The sequence below is a fragment of the Carcharodon carcharias genome, chromosome 2, assembly GCF_017639515.1.
Source record: "Carcharodon carcharias isolate sCarCar2 chromosome 2, sCarCar2.pri, whole genome shotgun sequence".
Classification (NCBI taxonomy): domain Eukaryota; kingdom Metazoa; phylum Chordata; class Chondrichthyes; order Lamniformes; family Lamnidae; genus Carcharodon; species Carcharodon carcharias.
In genome coordinates, this window is record NC_054468.1 from 49,790,033 (window position 1) to 49,813,047 (window position 23,015).

At 42.7% G+C, this 23,015-nt stretch overlaps 1 long non-coding RNA gene across 1 annotated transcript; it reads right to left on the reverse strand.

Moving 5' to 3' along the window:
* Positions 1–1,286: 1,286 nt before the first annotated feature.
* LOC121271980 lies at positions 1,287–22,530 on the reverse strand. The gene is made up of 3 exons (XR_005941830.1): positions 22,414–22,530; positions 22,187–22,213; positions 1,287–1,975 (listed from the first exon to the last, which is right to left on the reverse strand). It is a non-coding gene; the product is annotated as an uncharacterized LOC121271980 (long non-coding RNA).
* Between the last annotated feature and the right edge of the window lie 485 nt (positions 22,531–23,015).

Consider the following 23,015-nt stretch of genomic DNA (forward strand, 5'->3'; position numbering starts at 1 on the left):
ACCTCCTTAGAGACATCATTCTTCTTGTTCATTATCATTGTTTTCCCTCAGTTTCTGACTGCTGGGAAAACTCAGCATGTCTTGCCGCTGTCCCCTCCCCCCACCCCACCCCCACAAGGGCCATCTGTCACTTGTTCATGTTCTTTCCAGAGTGCTTATCCTTGTTCTGCTATTATCATATTCTGCTTTATGACCTTAATGCTACCATCAGCACCTCCTTTAGCCAGCACCACTACCATTAACACCCCTTTGTCCTTTTGTTCATGCGTGCGAAAGAGCACACAGATCTCCCTGAGGCAAAGTGCTACCTCAGGGAGCTCGGCTCAAGTTTTAAAACTTTATTAAAGGGAGAAAAAAATATTCATGACATGGCCCCTCATGTGACATTGTCACATGGGCTGGGACATGTCAATTACTTTCTTTTAAAAATTTTATACACATTTTAAATCTCTCATGAAACCTCAACTCTCGCCCATGGATGAGGTTTGATGTTTTTTTTGAAGGCTGCCAGGGCCCTTAGCCTGTCCACCAACCTTAAGGCTGGCCGGGCAGGTCAATTAATTGGGTTAATTACTTTTTTAAAGGGCTTAAGTGAGCGTTGACAATTCGGCGGGCGTGCAGCCAACTCCAGTGCGCGCCCGCCGACCTAAAGATCGGAATGATGCGCGTTGACGTCAGGATGTACGCACGACGTCACCCCACGTCATTTTACACATCGTTGAGCCGGCGCACCCGCTCACTGACCGGAAAATGCAGTCCTATAATATTCTGAAAAATACCATTTATTTTACTGATGGAAATCACATTAAGTGACTGCCTTCCACACAGTACAAGCTTCAGACTCACATTTGAGCCTGGCAGTGGGGTTCAAGAACCTGTAAGCAAAATCCTGCCCTCAGTTTTCCAATCCAGTGCACTGCATGCAACTTACACAATTGTCTCTTGAGTTTCAGAGAACATTATTTGTATGACTGAGAACTTTTCCAGTCTTAAGATTTAAATATACATTTACATTTGAGTTAATGTTCCAATGCTTCACATATTTTGAATTGGCCTAGTTACACTGACACTCTGTAATCACATATTGTGATACACCTAAAATCATTAATGTTTGTTTTTTATATAGTCAGTAGATAGCAACAATAGCTGTAATTCATTGACTAGCTGAAAACAAACAGTGGCAGATTCAACAGGACAGCCAGCAATTAAAATTATTTTATATAGGGAATACTTGAGAATAATTACAGGGTAGCATTCTTATCAAGAAATTTAAATGATGTCATAAAACCAAGATTAGATTATACTGTATAAACAAAAGCACAAAAAGGTAACAGATGCTGAACACCTAATACAAGAACATAAAATCTGGGGCTGAATTTTCCTGGCATATTGAGATCATTGGATGAGCTGGGAGGGGAGAGGGCTGGAAAAATGGCAGGGGGAGGTGTAGGGAGGAGTGCCTGTCATCTTTGAGCTTCCACAGATGCTGTGAAGCTTGCAAGCGGGAATTCCTATTGGGCGGTTCAGCTGTAGGAAGTGCCCATCCTGCAGAGGGCTGATACCATGCGAGAGATGCCAAGTGTGCAGAAAGTGGACTCCTCCATGCTTTCAACCATAGTGCTGAATACATTGACAGGCTTTCCAGTACCTAGCACTATTGTATGTATGATACCAGAAATATTATCCTCATAACTGAATTCCTGAAGTCCTCATCTCTGTCCTCCTCTGCAGAGTTTGGAGAGGATCTTATCATGTGGTTACCTGTCTACTGTGCTGCCTTGGCCACTAGAACCTGCAGTTGCTCATTCATGCAGTATGTTTTACCATGTGCAAACCTCTGCCTTACTATTGATGGTGAGAGCTAATGTCCAAGCTGGTGCCTGGGAGGAATGGGACCATGATGGTGCTTAATCAGGAGGATTGTCCTCCTTTAAACTGTTCCCTTATGCAGGAGGTTCTTGCTGACAAGGAGGACCTAGAAGAAAGAGAAAAGACGCAAGAGTTAGGGTAAAAGATAGAAGTTGGGCATTTTCAGCCTGTCAGCCTGTCTATTGTAGCTTGCTACATATTTGTAGAGATGAAGGAAAGATTACAAGCAATATACAGACACCCTGCTGAGGTAAAACCCCAGGCCTTCCCTAATACTGATTGTTCTACTTGGCTATACTAATCTTCATGACTTTCTGCTCTCTTTGTTGCAGGTGATAATGGAGCCAGCTTTCTCCCTCATTTTTTTCCATCACATTCTGAATGTTATCTCCTGCAGAAAGACAGCAGGTTGTTGATATGATGAGTGGAAATTGGCTGGGCTTGTGCATATAATGCATGTGTTACCAGGAGAAGAAACAAGATAGAATGAGCAAGTGGAGGTGAGGAGTGTAAAGACAAGTGTGTAATGTGAAGTGAGAAAAAAGTGCTGTGAAGAGTTGGTGGATGTGCAGATAGTTTGCAAGAAGTGAATGGTATTAGTGTGTCATATAAAGAGAAGAAAAGAATAGGTGAGCATGATTGGAAGGAGAAAAAGTGTTGAGGGGAGGGAATTGTTGATAATGATTGGGGAGGGGATGGAAAGAGTGGTATGGGGTCCTGTTGGGAGATCTGGAGAGATAAGGAGTGGAATTCACACTTGTTCCCCTTGTGAGGTCATTAAAATTTATGTATTGCACTGAGGGCAATATTTTCCTCACAATATTATTTTGCTTAATAGCTGGAGTGAATGAAACAAAAGTAATGCCAGTGATCCATGGTTGTTGGCATTCTAGGGAACAAAGGAATTCACAGTCCATTATATGTTCAAAATATTTGGAATCAGAACCTTAGAATTTTACAGAAGGAGCACAAGGTGAAGGTGTATGCATGCGGTAGAGGCTACTGGATGAGAGGTCAATGCTTCGTCACTGTAAGAACTGGCGTTTTGATTCTTTGTTTCAATCATTATAAATGTAATTTTAAAAAGCTTTTTGTTGATCAACAGAAACTTCTCCTTCTTGCTTCTGGCTTGTTTCAAAAGGGAGTGTTTATTCATGTATGGCAACATACTGTACATAGCAGAAATGTATTGAAAGCAGAGGTTTAAAGGAAAAGGCTGGTTGGGCCAAATGGCATTTTACTGTTCCAAAAATAAGCTTATATCCTGATATGCAATTTGTTCAATTGAAGTTTCCCAACTGATTTGTAGTATATATAGTTATTCTTGATTCATACGGCAACAGTAAATGGAACAGTCAGGAAAGAATATGTGTAGAAGTACAGCGCCATGGAGAACCAATGCTGCACAGAAAGGTAGGTCATGGATTTGCATCCAAGTTTTACATACTGCACTGGCAGGCAAAGAGCCAATCGAGACTAGATGCTTGCCAAGTGTAAGGTAGGGCAAATCAACTCATTTAAGGCCTAACACATTTCAGAACTCATCTCCTTTAATTTTGTGATCACAGTTTAAAAAATGCATTTCGCTATGCAGTGATTAACTGAGCAATAAATTCTATGGGGAGAATTTTCTCCCCGTCAGCCGGGCTGGGCGGGTGCAGAGCTGATCACCGTCCACGATCAGCTGCGAAGCACCATTTTACGTGGGCGGACCAATTAAGACCCGGCCAGCGTGACCCGCGCCCGGTAGCGCTCAGTGCTATCTGTGTGGCTGGGGGAAGAAGGGAGAGTTAGGGCCTGCGCTCTTTCGTGCATGCGCACAAAAGGGTGCAGAAACCTCTCTGAGGCAGCTCTGTGCCTCAGGGAGATTAAGTGCAATTGTAAAGTTGGGAAAAAAGGGAAAAATAAAATTATTCATACATGTCCCCTCATGTGACAGTGTCACATGAGCTGGAGCATGTTTATGAATTTTCATAAATTTTTTAATTTAATTAATAAAAACTTCATGAAACCTCATCCCACCTGTGGATGAGGTTTCATGCAAAATGCAAAGGCCGCTTGGGCTCTTCGCCTGCCCACCAATATTAAAGTTGGACGGGCAGCCTGTCAATTTGTTTGATTGGTTGATTAATAGCCTCAACAGGCCTTTGACAGTTTGGTGGGTGTGCAACCAACTCCAGTGCATGCCCACCAAACGGTAGATCAGAATGATGCACGGTGACATTGAGACGTATGCCCGACGTCACCAAGCATCATTTTACGTGTTGCCATGCGGGGCCTATCCCTGCACGCTGAAGAGAAAATTCTCCCCTATGAATGTTCCAATTTTGAGCCCTGATCCTTGCTAAATTAACTGATCACACAGAGGTGCTACGATCACCCTAGGTAGCCTTAGATTATTTAGGATGGGGAAAGTTAGCCTGGGTTATCAATGTTCAACAGCCCTGCTAGAGGTTTGTGTACTTGGCCATTGATTGAGGAGAAGATCAAGCTCTAGCATGATGCCTTCCACAAAACCTTGTCTACTAATACTTAAGCGTACACTTTAAGAATTTTCTATTCCTTCATCAAACTTCACATATGGAGAGCACATATTGGGAATTCGGATGCAGAAATCAATAATTTTAATGGATGGAAAGTAGTACTTTCTCAGGAATGTTCACAGATGTCTTTTTATGGCTAAATCCTATAATGGACTGCAACAGTCCAGTTTTCACTGTCCCTCAAACTTTCACAGAATGTTGGTGTGTGAAACTTCAAAAGGTTAAAGGTTGTCATAACTATTGGTGTTCCTAAAAGAATTGTGTTAGCAATGTGCAGATTTATTTCAGAAGGGACTGAAGATAATACTGTACATCACAGATAAAACTTGTTGCAATGTACTTTGAACCAGATCCTGTTAAATATTTTTAACAGTTAGTTTAGCCTCCATCTAGAAAGGCATTGGCCAGTACTTTCAGCTGGGGGTAAAACATGCAATATTGAATTGACTACTTTAAGTTGCCAATTTTTGTTTCCATTGCAAATATTTCAAGATGTTTTAGAGAGATGTGCTAATGTCATGTAAAATCAAATCGGTTTTTGTCTCTTCCTTTATCAATTATTATTTACTACTTACCTTGTTCTATTTCAATCTTTCTTTCTTTTGTTTCATTCAGTTGTTTTTTAGGGCAACTGTGACTCAGCGTGTAGTATTCTTACCTTTGGTCATTACTATTTGTGGGAGCTTGCTGTGCAGAAATTGGCTGCCATGTTTCCTACATTACAATAGTGGCTACACTTTGTTGGCTGTAAAGCACTTTAAAACATCCAGTAATTGTAAATGATGCAATATAATTGCAAGCTTTTCTTCTTTGATCTTCTATAGCTACATTTTATACCTTGTTGGCTTTATTCAACCTTTCACTCTTTCTTTTTTGCTAAAGATTATCAGAGGTAGGCAGGAATGTGGAGTTGAGTTTGCAATCAAATCAGCCATGATCTTATTGAATGACACAACAGGCTCGAGAGGCAGAGTGACCTACTCCTACTCCTAATTCATTTGTACTTAGTTTTATTTTGTTTTCGTAGAATTACATTTAGCGTACAGCAGAAACAGACCATTCAGCCCATCAGGTTTATGTCAGTATTTATGCACACCCCAACTTACTTCAGTTCATCCAATCAGCATTTACTTCTATTTCTTCCTTCCTTGTATACTTACCTGGTTGCTATTCACCACAATCATTCCATGTGTTTGCAAGTTCCACATTTCCACCATTTTGTTCCACATCCTCACCTCACTTTCTTTTCTGTTATCCTTTTGTGTTAGAATTAGTTGCTCTTAAATGTGGAACTATTGGTTTCTTGTCATTATACAGGATTGGAGAGAAGTTGAAAGTATCATCTCCAAGAACAAACTGCACAAGCATAGGCAATTGGCACTGAGGGGTGAGTACACAACAATCTGAACATACTGAGATGCAAGGCCAAGATGAACAGAGAGAGAGAGGGAGACGTTAACAGAAGATGTTGTTGAAACTCTTAGAAGATGGGATGGGTAAGTTTTGCTATTGATAAAATTAAGTATTATTTTGAAGGATAGGTAATGAGATGGGTAAGGAGCTTACGTGGACAATTAAAGGAATTGGAGATAAAAGCAGGGATGCAAATGCTTCCTTTTCATTTGGAATTCTTTTCAGCAACAATGAAATGCCATATGTATTTTTGAAAGTTTACTTTTTTGATTTGTTCCATTGTTGAACAATGTGTAAAATGGGCTGGCAATTTGCTCTCAGTGATATTCTGCTAGTCAAATTTATGCTTCACTGTTGCTTATGACATGACCGTAAGACGTGAAAGAAATCATTAACTATGTAAACCAAACTTTATTCTTTTTTGCTTATTTAAAAATGAACTTTGCTGAAACAAAAGGTGGCTGACTCAAATCAGCTGATGTCTGGAATTGTAAGGTGACCACTAAGGCATTACATGGATTACACTGGAGACATGCCCTGTCATGTTGCTTATGGAATCTCATAGCTGGGACTGTCAAAGTCCATTTCAAAAAGGAGCTATGGAAAGGATATGGATGTAATTTGCATATTTGTATAAACTTACCACTTTATCAGAGTCCAAGGGTCTACCAAGACAATAGCTACCCAGGGACAGGGTCATTGATATGGATGGTGACTCTTTCAGAGGCTAATGACTGAGACATTATAAGCCACAAAACAAAAGCCAGATCCAGACACTAGATAAACATCCCTTTATGAAATCATTGAGAAGGAAGGAAGTCACACCAGTCAAGTGACCATTTTGAAATCTCTTTATACAGTTGAGAACTCAGAAGCAGGCCAGCCTGCTGATTTATCTCCAACCTGCCAAAATCCAAAAGCAGGACTCCAGGCTGAACAAGCAGCCTGCAACAGCCCTCCTCAAAGCCTATTTATCTGGAAGCCAATGGCCACTGCTTGTCAAGCTGACCAAGTCTTTGAATATGATAATATGGATAAGTCAACCCTATCTCTCTGTGGCACAATCATCTTAAAGGAATTCTACACTTCTGCCTTCAGCCAGGAACCTGCCTGAACTGGAACTTCTCCATGAGGGAACCCCCTCTGGATTTGGACTTTCCGGACTTTGAAAATTATGTGAGTTGCTATCTATTTCTGTGGTTCTTTTTATTGTTAAGTTATTCATGGTTGTAAAAACACCTTCTTTTCTATTCCCCCTTACTGTAAACTTGTGTGTATTGTCATGACAGCAGATCACAGCCCCAAATTACTTACAGGCATATTGAATTTTTTATGGAAGGCGTATTTTTTTTTAAAGACATACAAGCAAAAGCTGGCTGAGAATGTAAAGTAACCACTTTCTGCAAAATTCCTATGTGGATTATACTTGACTGAGTAGTCCAAAGAGAACATGGAATTGCACCTAAAAAAGGTGTCAAGGCCTACTTCAGACAGAGAGACTTGAAAGGGAGAGATGCAATGCAAAAGATTGAACTTTAATCTCCTGTAGTTGCAGAGACAATGGAGACTGATTACCACATCTCAGCAAAAACCATCTCCTGTTCAGTTATATCTCAGAATATGGAAAGGGTCTGAGTTGAAAGAAAGCAAATTTTGGGCAAAAGACATGTTTGTTTTTTCCTTCCAGGAATACACAAGGAAAGGGGTTAAAAAGTCAGCTGCAAACCTGATCTGTGTGTTCTAGTTCTGGTGTGCTAGTGTGTGCTGTGAGGGTCACAGCAGAAGAACATCAAATAGGCATCCCTGCATCTCTTGCAGGTAAAAGTCTCTGTCTCTGTCTCTCTCTCTCTCTGTTGCTGGAGGCAAGTCACAAGTCAGTAAAGCCACAGTCAAAAAGGAAACAGGGCAGCTTCTTCAGCTAACCTGCAGAGCCAATTGTCTCCAAACCAACTGCCTAACTGGTAAAGTCAGCTCTACCAGAATCACCCAAATTAATGGCTGTAACGCCTCACCATTTCCTCCTCAAGGACAAGCCAAAGACTGATTTATATTTTATTTTTAGCTTTTATTTTTGGACTCAACTTCTCATTTCTGATCTCTGTATATGTGTGTTGTGTTTTTATGATTATTTTCTCATGTTTTAGTAACTAATAAGCTTACTGGCTTTGACTCTAGAAAGCCTGGTTAAATTGGATCCTTCTAAAACATAAATACAGTTGGACTAGGAAAAGATATCCACAAGGGTAGGGATCCTTTTTAAATTAACCTGGTTGTGACCAACCAAGGGGGTTGAATAAAGAAAGGGAGCCAGCTCATTGCTCCTCAGCCGGGAGCATAACAATTTGGGATATCTCAAACAGGACCATAATAAACTGGGGAACCTTGCCTGGGGACTGGTCATAATGCTGTGTGTGTGGAGTTATGATCATTCCCTGGGTTTGAATGTGTGAATAACCTAAACTTCCGATTTAAACTTGAGAGTTTGCTGTGAGTTCATTTAAAGATTGACTGCACAAACCATGGGCTTTTGGAATAAGCACCACAGCCTAATTCTAAAACAAAAATGCCTCTCCTTACAGAAAGACGGCGAGAGAATAATGGAGTTCAGTTTTGCCTCTCTCCCCTGTCCGTAATGCTTAACTTTACCATCGTCTTATTTTTGACAGTAAATATTCAAGAATATTAATTACGGACAAGGCAGATAAATTAGCATAACCAATAAAACATATTAATGTAAAGATGGCCCTAACTTCAGCAAACATTTAGATGTAAGTTCCTCCAGGTCTTCATTGCCACACAGAATGAGTGGAGAGAGGAATTTGATCTAAGTATGCTAAGCATTTGCCATGAGTTAATTATTAGCAATAATAATTTCTACAATGTAATATTTTATATATTGGACAACATAAAAGAGTGTGAGATAGCACTTTTTGCCTAAAAGATTGCCCTAAAACACTGTACAGGAGGAGTGGTGTACAACAACTTTGTCTCTGTATTCATGCAAGGAGAATGAAAGAATAAACCAATACTGTACCAATGTTTAGAGGGTATTATTAAAGATTATGCAAATTTCTATTTAACTGCTGCCTATGTAAGCGATTGATTGGAAAGCTTTTGCAAAACTGAACAGTGGTAGTCTGGTTTATGTGCAGGGGATTCAGAAATGTCAATCGGTGTATTCTTTGGCAATTGTTTCCTTTTGGGTGAAGCACTGTCAGGAGGATTGAAATCCTGGGGGAAAACTTTCCCCCTGTTGGGGAGGAAGTTTAGGAGCGGGCGCGCCGCCATTTTATGTGGGCCGGCCCATTAAGGCCCACCCATCGTGACATCTGCCAGGAAGCGCTAGGCGCTTCTTGTGCGGGCGGGGGGGGGGGGGGGGTGCTTGGGGGGGTGGATTCCCTAAGCCGAGAGTATGCTCTTTCGCGCATGCGCCCAAAAGAGCGCATTCGTCTCCCTGAGGCTAAGTGTTGCCTCAGGGAGATCGGCGGCAACTTCAAAAGTGTGAAATATAGAAAAATAAAAATTGCCTGACATGTCCTCTCATGTGACAATGTCTCGTGAGTTGGGACGTGTCCATCACTTTTCATTAAACTTTTATTAAACTTTTAAAAACCTACATGAAACATCATCCCGCCCATGGATGAGGTTTCATGCTTTTTCTGAGGCCCTCCAGGGCTCCCAGCCTGCCCACCAACCTTAAGGTTGGACAGGCAGGCCCTTTAAGTACTTCAATTAGTTTTCAAATGGCCTCAATTGGCCGTTGACAGGTTGGCGGATGCACAGCTGATTTTGCTGCGCTCCCGCCGACCTGAAAATTGAAATGACGCAGGGTGACTTCAGGAGTTCCGCCTGACGTCATCCCGCATCATTTTACGCATCGGCGAGCAGGCCACGCCTCCCCCTCGCTGAACTCAATATCCTGCCCTGATTCACTTTTAACCTTTTGATGAGAATACAAGCTTGATAAATACCTATACTTATTGACCACTACAAGAGCAACTTCAATGGAAAACTGGTTTAAGCTGGAGACCTGGCTTACTGCTCAAACTCAGAACTGCTCCAATCTGCTAAGGGATAAAGCTCAGATGATCAGAAATGTAGTTGGGTTCATGTTCTGGCATCAGGTCATCAATGTGGGCCTGCCACTGAGTCAATAAACTACAAAGGAATTCAATGCACTTCTAAACACTGTAGCATTAACTCTCAAGGATAGCAGCTAATGACTGGTTTCTATCCATATCCTAATAATGACTTGCTTCCTGAAACCAGTTAAAAACAACAGTTTACAGACATTTTCTTTCTGCCAGTTATGTAGTCTTGGCTGTAACACTAATCTACTAAAGTTTTCTTCTCTTTGAGCTCCTTGATGCCTGCCAAGATCTGCTGAAACATGTCTACTTCCCCCAACAAAAATCATTGCTCATAGCCTGCTCTTCTCTGCAACCTCCACCTTAATATGAAAATATTTGTAACCTTATCACAAGGGAGACATCTCACTGAGTTGAGTATGTTCAGGATAATAAGTGTTCATATTTCACTGATAGCTTGATTGTCCTTATGATCAACTAAAGCAGCTTGCCCTGACTCATTCCAATATTTATAGCGGCTGTGTGAACTTTCATCCATGCATGAATGATGTGGAATTTAAGTCTGCAGTGTATAAATGCCACAAATGCATTCTACAACTAATAAACACTGCACAGCTATCATACATCAACATTTGCTCATTTTCATATTTTTAAGTTGTTGGTTATCAGGTTCGCTTTGTCCAGCAAACTCTGGATGCGCTGTTGACATTAACACATTAGCTGGTGCTTGAAACAATATAGGCAGAGAGACCAATTAACTGAACAAATGCTGGTGGTTTATTGGAACTAAGGGCAGAGCACTAACACCATGTGCTTCTTCAATCACCTCCAGCTCTAGGCCTATAGTTGCCCAAGAAGCTTGCACCGTGTAGCGATTGGTCAATACAGTCACATGGTCAACTAACTACATTCTTTCAAAGGTACATAGCGTTGCACTTTACCACATCCCTTCCTCTTTACTTGAAAGTACATTTGACAAAAATTACAACACCCCAATTATTTACATGAATAACCATTTACAAGTCAAGTCTCTCAGGAGGTTTCCTTAGACATGGCAAGCATTGTAGCTCAATGGCCTCAGCTGGTTTTTCCGAGACCCCCATCTCATGGGTCAACTTTCCACCAGGCTCTTCGGTGGAAGCAGGAAAGTTTGTGTCTTCGACCCTCTTGGGTCCAACAGGCCCCACCGGTACTTCCAAATCATGTGAAAGTTATTCCACATGCGATGCAGACTCAAATGCAAATGATGACGGCATTCCTTCTTGTGGGACTGTCTCTCTTCTCCAGAGATGATCTATGTGTCATCTAATTATTCAGCCGTTTATCAACACATTATAGGAGTGAGGTCCTGTCACTGCACTCACTTCGCCTAATAGCCAACTGGGCCCATCCCCAAAGTTCTTCGCGAGAACTGTGTCTCCCACCGTGAAATTTCTTTCATGATTATGGCCATCATGTCTGGTCTTCTGGGACTCCTGGCTTCTCTTCACCCTCACCCCTAAATTTGGCCTGATAAAAGTTAGATGGTTGTGGAGATGTCTCTTCATTAGTAAAGTTTGGACCTCCCACTCAGCCAAACCATTAGGGGCGGGGTGGTAAAGCAAGGTTTTGATATGAGTTATTCCGCTGAGGGTTGTAAAACTGTGGAACTGCCCGCTGGTAAATACAAACCCGTTATCTGACACAAGCACCTCTGGAAACCCGTGCACTGCAAAACCCTGTCGCAAATGGTCAATGCTGGCAGCACACATGGGTGACCGGACTTCGTAGACACCCATCCACTTGGAATGGGTGTCTATTAGTAAAAGGAACATTGTGCCCAAGAAGGACCCCACGTAGTTGATGCAGAGGCACACCCATGGCTTTCCCGGCCATTCCGAGTGGTGCAATGGAGCTAAGGGGGGTAGCTTTTGCACCTGCTGGCAACTTTTGATTACGGTTTTGATGTCCATGTCCATCCCTGGCCACCACAAGTAGCTGCGCATGAGCATCTTCATCCTACTAATGCCAGGGTGAGCGCTATGTAATTCGGCCAGTAATGGCCTTCGCCCTCTTGAGGGCACGATAACACTTGTTTCCCAGAGCAATATGCCATCCTGGCAGGTGAGATCGTATCTGCAATTGAAATAAGGCTTCATGTCATCAGACTTTGGCTCACCTGACCATCCATTCAAGACCTGCTCCCGGACGTGAGGTAGAAGTGGATCTCAGCTTGGCGTGGACAAGGGAGGATCCAAAAAATTTAGCACTACGACAAGTTCCTGGGGAATTGGAATCTTCACGTTGTTACCTGACAGGGGGAGGCAGCTCAGTTCAATCTGGCTTCCTGATTGGTGAATAAAAGTGTCTTCATAAGCAGCCAAAATCAGTGTCCACCACTGGATACGAGCAGATGCAATGGGGGGTATCGCCTTATCCTCTCCAAACAATCCCAACAGAGGCTTGTGGTCAGATATAATTGAAAATGGAGACCATGGGGGTGTTGATGGAATTTTCAATACCAAACGCAGCAGACAAGCCATCCTTCACAATTTGAGAATATTGTCACTCTGCAGCACTGACAGAATTCAGAAACAGAGCCATCCAGCTGGCCGGCAATGACTGGGACCAGTCCTGTGCTGACAGTGAGGTCGGTACTGCTCTGCCAAGTGAGAATCCAGCAGTGCAACATCTATCAGGCAACCATGCCATGAGTGATGTGTCCTCGGCCAGACAGGAGTCAGACATTCTCAGAGTCTATGTGAGAATCTATGGGGACACCTCACTGCATGTCGTTATCATCCTCCACAAATCTGGCAGCTATGAGGGCCTCCCGAATGCGCCTGCCTTGTCTAGCCAGTGTGAGAGCTCTATCCCTGTTGTTGTCATCACCGAGGGCCCCCTCACCCTCATTCCCATCAGCGTCCTCCTCATCGAAGGAGACGTGCAGCTCCTCAATCTCCTCCTCAGCCAGCTCCTCTCCCCATTGGAGCGCCAGGTTGTGAAGGCAGCAGACAACGATGATGTGTGACACTCTCTATGGATTGTATTGCAGGGCTCCACCAGATCGGTCCAGGCACCGGAACGGCATCATCAGCATCCCCATGGTCTGCTCCACCAAGTTGCGAGCTGCAGCATGAGCCTCATTATAGCATTGCTCTGCTGCAGTCTGAGGCTGCTTCATGGGTGTCATCAGCCACGGCCTTTGCCCTTGTCTCCAAGAAGCCAACCCTGTAGCCTCTGTGGGCCCTGGAAGATTGCAGGGATCTGCGAGCGGCTCAGGATGTAGGCGATGTGCACACTCCTTGGAAACGTTGTGCACACCTGCAGGATGCATTTCAGGTGGTCACATACCAGCTGCATGTTCATTGAGTGGAAGCCCTTGCGGTTGATGAAGTCCACTGAGTGTAGCGATGGAGACCTGAGTGCCACATGAGTGCAGTCAATCGCACCCTGCACCCGTGAGAATCCTGAGAACAGGGCGCATCCAATGGCCCCTGCACCCTGGCTGTCCCTGTCCCAGGAGAAATGTACAAAGCTGTGTGCCATGGAGAAAATGGCATCCGTGACCTCATGGACACATTTGTGGGTGGCAGATTGTGAAATCCTACAGAGGTCACCTGCGGAGCCATGAAGGGAGCCACTGGCATAGAAATTGAGCACAACAGTCATTTTCACAACTACTGGCAATGGATGCCCTCCTTGTCCCCTTGGTGCCAAGTCATGCAGTAAGTGGAAGATGTGAGCCACCAGGTCCCTAGTTGTGAGTGGTCATCGACGACACTGATTTTCAGTCATCTGCAGGAATGGCAGGTGGTGTCTATAGATCCTGGGTGTTGCTAGGCACTGCCCAGCCATGACTCGCTGTCACTCTTGGACAGCGTGTGCGAGAGTCCCTGCTGCCCCTTCTTCATGAGGTTGCTGCTCCTGCCTTTGCACAACCAGGTTCTTCACTCGCTCTCTCCTCCATCTTCTACGCTCTCTGTAGGCCTTCAGGCGTACAGCTAGGTCACCAGGATTCATGATCCTGGTGTGGTCCTCCTGCAGCATGAAAGAGAGAGAGAGAGAGATGTGGTTATCATGGCTGTACCTAGCACCTTTCCTGGCCCTATGTAACCACCCCTTAATGCTTCCCGGAGAATGCTCGTCACCCCTTGGATGGCCAGAGATGAGTGCGCTGCATGGCTGCCCTGTCAACCTGCAACATGGGGTCACTGGTCCAAACCAGGATGCTGAGATTGCAAAGGGCTGTGAGCGCCTCCAGCAGTGACTGCTACATGGCCAGCGTTGGCGAGGAGATTGTACAACTTGTGCAGCCCAATTGCTCCGTGGTCCAATAAAGTGGTGGCGGACTCGAGGTGTGTGCCAGGTGGATGAGGGGGCGGTGGTTAGGTATGGAGGACTTGGTGGCCCTTTGGTGCCTCCATAGTGCTTACATGGGTGGTCAGGCTAGGAGCCCGACCCCAATCACATCACAGTGGCTGCGCCTGATCTGTCTTAGTTGCAGAGACATGGTCAGTTTATACAGGTGTCCCTAATGCATGGCCACTCCCCTCGCTTGCCCTGCCCCCCACCTCAATTACCAGGGCAGCACTTGACCCCCCACCCCCCCCCCACCTCCCCACCTCCCCTTAGCAGTCACCTCTGACGCTGGCCAGCACTTGCCCCCAGACAAACCGCCCCACCCACCCCCCCAACCTTCAGCAGTTGCCTTCGAGACAGGCTAGCCCTTGACCCCAAACACACCCCACCCCTCAGCAGTCGCCTTCAGGGCCAGGCACCCCGGCACCACTGAGGCCTGTAAACTACAGGCGCACTGTGAAGAACTCTGCTGTTCACTCACTTCAGTTCCCCCAAAGTGAAGGCCACCAAGTGCACGTTCCCTGTGTGCTGTTGTGAAAAACGTCGGCGTGCTTTCCCGCCAACGTGGACGGATGATATGACGGGGTTCCAATTGCCTGATGGGATGGCCTTTTAATTATATGCTAATGTATTACAATTAGCTCTCTGCCGACTGATGGCGGGAAACGTGGCCCGCTGTTGGCGGGCTGAGTGGAAGATCACGACCTGCCTTCACGCCATCGTGAAGCAGGTCCCGCCATATTTGCCGCACACGCCATCTATCACACCCGCTGCCAGCAGGCTCGGGAAATTCTACCCTATGTTTACTGTAATGTATGTTCTTTTTTGCCCTTATGTTTTTCTTTGAAGCTACAAAATGTAACTATACTTTCCATAATCGTGTTTAACTGCTGACTACTACCAGAAGTGTTGGAATCCCTCTTGTGGTGAAAGCGTGCAATGTTGCACTTGGGAATCTTTTCCATAATACAGCAGCATGTGGCTCAAAACAATTGACAGGTGACTTTGCCTGTAAATGAACTATTGAAATGTGAAATAAAATCAAAGTTTTAATCATTTGCAAGAAGGAAGCTACATATAAATGCCATGACACTGACCTATCTGAACTCTACTATAAATGCATTTTAAGTATAAGGCAACCTTCTGGTAATTTATCCTCATTGCATAACTGAATAAAACCTGGCAGACTTCCTACTGAAGTTTACGTTGCTCAGGTAAATCATGCAGGGAAAGCAAAGCTTTTTGTACTTGTAGTTTTCTCTGATGAACTGTCACTGCTGTCAGCATGAGGTATTTTTCTGATTTTGTTATTTATATCACATATCATCTTTCATTAATGCAACTCACTAATTAAATGATGGTCATATGAACTCAAACTCTGGAAGTGGTGTTCTTGTCTGCCCACAGTCAGGAATGTAGGCCTTGTCCCAAGTTTCAGCCATGCAGTCATTCTTCTTCAATTCTATTGCCAAAGACAGGTCCAACCCACAACACCACGACTTCCACCACAAGTAGGGCAGCGATGCAGGTCCTGAATCCACCCCAGCTGAAATGGAGATCGAACCCTGTGCTGTTGTCACCACTCTGGTCCACAATGGCTGTCTAGACAACTGCCCCCCCACCCCCCACCCCCGTCAAGGAGTCTGAGTTGCTGTGACAACATACACTTTTATATGCATGTCTGCTTTACATACCCTTTTACATGCATGCATGTTGTAATCTGAAGCTATGGATGGTGATGGTAGAGGCTCCAATTTCTTTCCATCACATGACTGACCAGGAATCTCTCCAGCTCTTAACACCTGCCATTGATGTATGTTGTAAGGATTTAAGTACACATCTGAGGTGCCTACTGCATCAATAATCTGGAAAATCAGACCAGTGAACGTTGATCTGGTGATTCTAGAATAAGTCCTTATATCAAAGCTATTTAAATTATCATCCCTACAGGGATGAAATGGGCAAAGATCCTCTCTGTGCATGGAATGTGAGAGTTGCTGGCTAAGCCAGCATTTATTGCCCATCCCTAATTGTCATTGAGAAGGTGATGGTGAGCCATCTTCTTGAACCGCTGCAGTCCATGTGATACACCCACAGTGTTGTTAGGGACAGAGTTCCAGGATTTTAACTCAGCAACAGTGAAGGAAAAGAGATATATTGCTAAGTCAGGATGGTGTGAGACTTTGAGAAGAACTTGCTGGTAATGTATCTGCTGCCCTTGTTCTTCTGGTAGAGGTCATGGGCTCGGAAGGTACTGTTGAAGGAACCTTGGCAAGTTGTTACAGTGCACCTGGTAGATAGCACACACTGCTGCTACTATGCACTAGTGGCGGAGGGAGTGAAAATTTAAGGTGGTGGATGGGGTGCTCATCAAGCAGGCTGCTTTGTCCTGGCTGGTGTCAAGTTTCTTCACGGTTGGAGCTGTACTCATCCAGGCAAGTGGAGACTAATCCATCACACTCCTGTTGTGCCGTGTAGATGATGGACAGGCTTTGGGAAGTCAGGAGATGAGTCATTCACCACAGAATTCCCAGTCTCTCACCTGCTCTGGTGGCCATGGTGTATATATGATCGGTTCAATTAACTTTCTTGTCAATGGGAACCCCCAGATGTTGAATGTTGGGGATTCAGCAATGGTAATGCAATTGAACTTCAAAGAGAGATACTTAGATTCTCTCTTGTTGGAGATTGTCATTGTCTGGCACTTGCATGGTTTGACTGCTATTGCCATTTTTCAGCCCAAACTTAAATGTTGTCCAGGTCTTGCTGCAAATGGATATGGAACGCTGTAGTATCTGAGGTGTTGTGAATGGTGCTGAACATTGTTCAATCATCACTGAACATCCCCACTTCTTACCTATTGATGAAGGGAAGGTCATTGACAAAGCAATTGAAGATATTTGGGCCTAGGACACTACTCTCAGGAACTCCTGCAGCAATGTCCTGGAACTGAGATGATGGGTCTCCAACAACTATCACCATCTTCCCCTCTGTAGCTGTGACTCCAAACAGTGGAGAGCTTTCCCTCCAATTCCTATTAACTTCAGTTTTTCTAGGGCTCCTTGATTCCACATTTTATCACTTGCTGCATTATTCCCCCAATGAGGAGAATTCCTCAGTTAGCCTAGAAATTCCCCAAACATGCCTATACGACATAAGAATGGAAGTCCCAGCTTCTACATCTGACCAGAATTTGGGCCTGGATTTACATGAAGTGGAAATCCACTCGACCCAGATTCCACCCGAAATCCTGCCAACACCGTGCTGGGTGACTAACCTTTTCTGTCCAGCCCAGCCACCATCATTTCGGATACTGTGATTCTAACACCAGCAAGTAGTTCAATACAAAATTGTGAAAGTTTACAAAATTTAAGTTTATAAAAACCAAGTTTACATAACCCTCATATCACTACACTAGGGCTACCATGGCAAATCTTCACATTAATTTGCAGCTTGAGCCACATTCTAAACAGTATATAGTACAGTTCAGATGCTAGAGTTCATTATTACACACTGTGGTACAACAGGTTGATCAAAGGTGAGACTGACTGATTCCCTCAGCACTAAGTATGGTGCATGTGGAGTCAAGGGACAAGTAGCAGAATGGACAGCAAGCTGGCTACAAAAGATAAAGCTGGGATTAGGGAATTAGTTACACAGATTGATAGAAGGTGGAAGTGGTGCTCCACAGGGACAGTGCTGGAACTACTATTCTTCACTATTTACATAAATCATTTGGACCAGGGTTCTGAAGAATACTATCAAAATTTGTTAATGACACCAAATTAGTAGATATATTAATACTGAGAAGAACTGTGACAAGATACAAGAAGACATTAACAAACTTGCAGAATGAGAATGTATTAAAAATTAATTTCAATACAGATAAATATGCAGTGGTGCATTTTGGTAGGAGGCTAAGGAGGCCATCAACTCCATGGGCAGGATTTTGCCCTTGGCTGGCATGCTTGGCAGGAGCTGGCGAGGGCGGTCGGGTTGCCGACTACCATCCGTGATCAGCACTCAGCGCTGCCTGTGCGGGGTGGGGGAGGAGGGACAGCAGGCCTAGCATGCAGTTCGTACATGTGCTGTTTAAAAAAAAAAACTAAAGAAAATAAAAATGTCATAAGACATGTCCCCTCATGTGACTCCATCATGTGACTCTGTCACATGAGCTGGGACATGCTTTTAATTCAAAAATAAAACTTTTATTTGATGTTCACTCGCTTTAGGAAACTTCATCCCGCCCATGGATGAGGTTTTCTTAAAAATGTAAAGGTCGCTTGGCCTTCTCGCCTGCCCACCAACTGTTAGGTTGGATGGGCAGCATAAATTTAGTTAGCTTCTTAATGGCCTTGGCCCCGGCGTGCGCCTGCCAAACAAAATATTACGAGACTGCGCAATGATATTGGAACACTCGCCCAACGTCATCATGTATCATTTTACGTTTGGGCGTGTCAGGTGTGCACCTGCATGCTGAGCATAATATTCTGCCCCATGGGAAATAGAGTAAAGGAGCAGAGGGTTCTAGGGGTAGAGTACACATACCATTTAAAGTAGCAACAAGGGTAACAACGTCATAAAAAGTGCAAAGCACAGAGGTTTATTTCTAAAGGAACAGAATTCAAAAGCAGAGAAGTTGTGTTAAACTTATGTAGAACCTTGGTTAGACCATACTGTACATCACATTGTCTCCATATTACAAAATGATATAGAGGCACTGGAGGTGGTACAAAAAAAGATTTACAAGGATGATACCAGAACTGAGAGTGTCTCACTATCAGGATATACTGAATAGGCTAGGGTATTTTTCTCTAGAGAAAGGAAGACTGACAGGTGACCTATTAGAGGTCTTTAAAAATATGAAGGATTCAATAGAGTCAACATAGAGATGTTTCTACTTGGGAGCTGTAAATACAAGACAGTCACTAAAAAATCCAAGAAGAAATTCAGGAGAAACTTCTTTGCCCTGTCATGAAGATGTGTTTTATGCCAGACAATGATTTTTAATCCACCTGCTGGAAACCTGAATCGAACTTTTAAAAACAGACTTTTTAAAAACACAGAGACTGAAGTGACTTGAACTCACAGCCCAAGGCAAATAGACCAAATTTTCATTAGTACACATTCAGCATTCCAGTTCATTGGAGCCTATCTGCCCGCAAAACCCATCAAAGACAATGTCTTCAGGGGAGTGTGAAGGACTCAGATCTCCTGTCTCACTAGCAAGGCATCTAAGGCAATCGCCTGAGGCATTCAACTGTTGGAGACAGGCCACTGAGACTAATCGCTTGGACAATGGGACTCTAACTAAGATAAAAGCAAAATATTGTGAATGCTGGAAATCCAAAACAAAAACAAAAATAGCTGGAAAAACTCAGCAGGTCTGACAGCATCTGTGGAGAGGAATACAGTTAATGTTTCGAGTCCATATGACTCTTCAGCAGAACTAAGAAATATAGAAATGAGGTGAAATATAAGCTGGTTGAGGGGGGGTGGGACAGGTAGAGCTGGATAGAAGGCCAGTGATAGGTGGAGGCAAAGAAGAGATTGCCAAAGATGTCATACAAAAGGACAAAGGGGTGTTGACGGTGGTGATATTAGCTGAGGAATGTGCTAATGATGACATTAAGGGTAGAAAGCAGGATGAGCAAGTGACAGATAGCCCTAGTGGGGGTGGGGTGGGGGGAAGCTAAAAGGTAGAGATAAAACAATGGAAGGAAATACATTTAAAAATAATGGAAATAGGTGGGAAAAGAAAAATATATAAAAAAAAATAAAAAAATAAAAAATTATAAATTATTGGAAAAGGGGAGATCGGAAAGGGGGTGGGGATGGAGGAGAGAATTTATGATCTGAAATTGTTGATCTCAATATTATGTCTGGAAGGCTGTAAAGTGCCTAGTCGGAAGATGAGATGCTGTTCCTCCAGTTTGCGTCAGCTTCACTGGAACATAGTCTAACTAAGTTAGTTACCAGACATGAGCTAATCAAGTCACCTTTGGAATATACTGACAATTTTTTAATCCCCCTGGAAGTTGGAGAAGGACGGTCACATGACAAGCCAACCCTTTGTATGTCTTAAGCACGTGTTTTCTCAGCAGAACTGAGGACAAGCAGCTTAGGGAGAAGACCTAAGTGGGATCCCACTGGCCTCCTCCTTTCTCCAACCCACCTGGTAAGCTTTGAGCCCTGTTTGCTGATGATGATCACCCAGGGATGCCCTGTTGCAGGGAGATATTTCTTAAAAGAACCCAGGACTATAATTTCCCAGAGAACAACCAACTCAATCATCTTCATCTTTAAATCTGGAGCATCAAGACCATAAAATTCAGCTGGAAGCCAGCCCAGTCACCAAACTACAGACTGTATACTCTTTTAGTTTCTTTATGAACTCTAATTTGACCAGCCTATCCTTCCCCACTCTGTAATCTGTATTTGTGAATGTGGGAAATTCGAACGTGTGTGTGTGTGAAAGTTGGTGCACGTTTTATTGTTTTAGTCAGATTGGTTTAAGTATAGCTCTAATCTCTTTCTTTATTAAATTCAAGAAAACCTGTCCGATTGGTTCTTTCATGATCACAGGATTTAAATAGTTAAGTGCTCACTGAATTGGCAAGTGTATCTTTTTCAAACAAAAAAACCTGATGTGGTCAAATAAGAAGAGGACAAAGAGGGGGGCCATTCAACCTCTCCTCATCTGGTTGTTACAACCCAGACAAAGGTAAGAATATGGAACTCGCTACTACATGGAAAGTTTGAGATGAATACTATAGATGTATTTAAGGGGAAATTTAGATAATTATATGGGACAGAAAAGAATAGAAAGTTATGTTGATATAGGGAGATTAAATAAAATGGGAGAAGGTTCATATGAAGCATAAACACCAGATGTTCTAAACTCTATATAATTCTATGTAACACCATGCTTAGAAACATTATGGTGACTTTTTGGTCTGACTCTTGAATTTTAATTTCAGCAATAAATTCTTTATTATTATTTACACATCATTTGATCTCTCTTTTCCAATCCTTTAGCCCATGTCAGTCCTGGACCCCACGCATCATTCTTTAGCTAGGAGAACAGGATGCTTTTTGTCAGCCTATTGGTTCCCCCTAGCTGTTGTTCACGATGGGCAGTAATGGCTTTTTCTCCCAAAGTAAAGCATTTGCCTGAGGCTATCCACCTGACATCTAGGGCAACTGTGGTGAAAGTCAACACATATCTGGCTTTTAGCTTTGTGTGTCAGGCTGCAACAAAGCTACAAACACATAATCATAAAGACATGAAGAAGCACTGAACAGTTGTGTTACTTAGAACTACCTACCGTATTTCCTAATATTACATTGTACACATTTACAATAGCAAAAGCTAGCTACAAAACTGCCTTAATTTTGTGTTTTACACATTGTACAAACAAAAAATATTACATTTAGGGGTTTGTACCATCAACTCTTTTAACTCTAATTCTTAAATTATTTTCTACATATATAGTCTGTTTTTATATCATAAAGGCAAGTCTCAAATTTAGGACTACTAAATTTGTACAAGACAGATACACAGTGATTTACTTTAATAAACAGTTACTCTTGAGGCCGAGATTTAAATAGGTTAAATTTCTGACATCAGTGCTCATATGGGGTAACTATATGGAGTTTATTATATAAATTAACAAGACCATTGCTTATGGTTAAACAATCAGTTATTCACTCCATCATTAATTTCCAGTTATAAATTTTGATACAGAATATTTTTTTTAAAAATACAATGCAAGATATAACAATCCTCTTTTCCATTTTTTGTTCTAAAATTATGAAGTTTCAGTTCTTATAATTGCTACATTCTGTTTGTCAAATCAAAATTGTCCATAATTTATTATTTAACTAATTTTATTGAAAGATATTGTAAAATAATTAGCATAAAACACTCACAGGTCAGCAGATGGTCCCAGACATCACCTGCTGATACACAAACTGAAAAAATGTAGGAGAGTGACCAGAAAGATTGTGTCCATTGCTTTCAGATCATTAATTTTAGATGAATAAAAGTATTTTAATTTTATTATTGACTATTCAGTTTGTCTTTGTCTACTTACCACCAATCCACATTTTATCAGTTTAAACAAAAATGTATTCCAAATGGCATCAGTGATTCCTACCTCCAGATTTTCAAAGAAATGCATTTCCCATTCTGTGGGTTTAGTCCTTCTGTGCTGTGAGCTCAAAATTTTCCCTTCAGTTTATTTTTTGCACTGCTGGCTGTCGTCTCTTAGTCTGAAGGCTCTGAAAGTTTGCCAGATAACTTTCAAGACTGCAACTTTTTTCAAGGACTATACCAAAAGCTACAGTACATTCATTTAATAAAAATACCTTTCTGACTGATCATAAAATGATTACATTACAAAACAATAAACATTGAGACCAAATCATTTCAATTTTTGAATCGGTTAATATTTAAAAATCACAGCATGGCTAAGAATCAGTGGAATTTCTCAGTTCTTAAATCTTAAAAGAGTAACACCACAGTTGGATGACTTAGAGAACCACCCATCTTCCACCCCAAAAATAGTTGCTCGTGGTACACTCCATCAGTATTACTCAGGATTTGTGCCAGACTGATTCTTAGGAAGGAAGAGAATCATTTTATTTTAAAGTTTATGTTTTCTAATGGAAAACTTGACAGAAAAATACAACCAATGAAATAGTAAAAATCAGAAGTAACAAGTTAATGTTATGTGGCTTAATCCTCAGCCTGAATGGC